We start from the raw sequence: 2,048 nt of genomic DNA, 5'->3' as shown, positions 1-2,048 counted from the left end.
AGTGAAAGTCAGTGATGGTGTTGTTCTGAGCCCGTGACAGTGTTGTATTGAGTCAGTGACGGTGATGTTCTTAGCCTGTGACAGTGTTGTATTGAGTCAATGACGGTGTTGTATTGAGTCAGTGACAGTGTTGTATTGAGTCAGTGATGGTGTGGTTCTCAGCCCATCACAGTGTTGTATTGAGTCAGTGACAGTGTTGTATTGAGTCAGTGATGGTGTGGTTCTCAGCCCATCACAGTGTTGTATTGAGTCAGTGACAGTGTTGTATTAAGTCAGTGATGGTGTTGTATTGAGTCAGTGACGGTGTTGTATTGAGTCAGTGATGGTGTTTATTGAGTCAGTGACGGTGTTCTTCTTAGCCCGTGACAGTGTTGTATTGAGTCAGTGAAGGTGTTGTTCTTAGCCTGTCACAGTGTTGTATTGAGTCAGCGACGGTGTTGTATTGAGTCAGTGACGGTGTTGTATTGAGTCAGTGACAGAGTTGTTCTTAGCCCGTCATAGTGTTGTATTGAGTCAGTGACGGTGTTGTATTGAGTCAGTGACGGTGTTGTATTGAGTCAGTGACGGTGTTCTTCTTAGCCCGTGACAGTGTTGTATTGAGTCAGTGAAGGTGTTGTTCTTAGCCTGTCACAGTGTTGTATTGAGTCAGCGACGGTGTTGTATTGAGTCAGTGACGGTGTTGTATTGAGTCAGTGACAGAGTTGTTCTTAGCCCGTCATAGTGTTGTATTGAGTCAGTGACGGTGTTGTATTGAGTCAGTGATGGTCTATTCAGCCAGTGATGGTGATGTATTCTGTTCGTGGTGCTGTATTCAGCCAGTGACTGTGTTTTTTTTTTGGCTGTGTGACAGTACTTCACCCAGCTTGCTTGTTGCTGGTGTGATCAAGCGAAGCAGGACATAGACCCTGTCATTAAAATGCTGAGGACCCTTCTCATAATTTCCTGGCAGCGTATCAGCGTGGCACCTCCAGTCCTTCCTGAAGCAGAGTGCCGTTATTCATGAGCTGTTCGACAAGGTTAGCCGCTCAGTCTGAGCACACAAAAGCAACTGGGCTGCCAGAGGAGTTGGAGAGGAGGTGAACAGAGATGTCTCCCTCCAAACATTTCAGCTGCTGACAGCTGTTGAATGAGCGCTGGTGAAGCCGGCCCCCTGGCATTTCTAATACAGCCCTCTCCTCTATTTACATTACTTCCTGCTGGTGTTTTCTTGCCTTCCCCTCCCTGTCTCCTGCCCTCCATCCTCCACCCATCCAGGGAGAGTGTAGCCAGCACTTGTCATGTTCACAGTGTGAAGCCCCCCCTTCTCATTATGCACCAGTGACATCATTACAAAAGCAATCATAGGGCTGTGGTAAACAACCGGCTAATTGAAAAGACGGCTGTGAACAAGTGTGTTGGCTTCCATCTGTACACTCACACACACACACACACACACAAACACACACGCACACACATACAAAAACACTTTGGCATTGTGTATAAGATGTTGAAAACCGGTAGGTCTGTTGCCAATCTGGCATTTCTGTTGAATAAACCTTTACGGAACCACACACACACATACACCCACATGCATACAACACACACTTTTATGACTGTTCTTCCTCTCCATGGACACTTTGCAGCAGCAACGGCTGGAGATGTGCAGAGTCGATCTGTGCCAGTGAGTAACACAGGAAGTTATGTGTTCGCCCTGCCATGGACTGGTGACCTGTCCAGGGGGAAGGCTGCTGGGATAGGCTCCACCCCCACCACCCTCAACAGGAGGAGAGGGGGAACATGGAGGGATGGATGGATGGATGGATGGATGATGGAGGGATGGATGGAGGGATGGATGGATGGATGGATGATGGATGATGGAGGGATGGATGGATGGATGGATGATGGATGATGGAGGGATGGATGGATGGATGGATGGATGATGGATGATGGAGGGATGGATGGATGGATGGATGATGGATGATGGAGGAATGGATGGAGGGATGGATGGATGGCAATTTGATATCTGCCACTTTCAGTCAGCCATTGAGGGGAACCAAGCAGGCAGCGGG

This window comes from Aulostomus chinensis, chromosome 21 (genome assembly GCF_037954235.1).
Source record: "Aulostomus chinensis isolate RoL2024-O1b breed Wild chromosome 21, RoL_Achi_v1.0, whole genome shotgun sequence".
Taxonomy (NCBI): domain Eukaryota; kingdom Metazoa; phylum Chordata; class Actinopteri; order Syngnathiformes; family Aulostomidae; genus Aulostomus; species Aulostomus chinensis.
The sequence above is the reverse complement of the archived record's forward strand: the minus strand, read 5'-3'. Positions refer to the sequence as shown.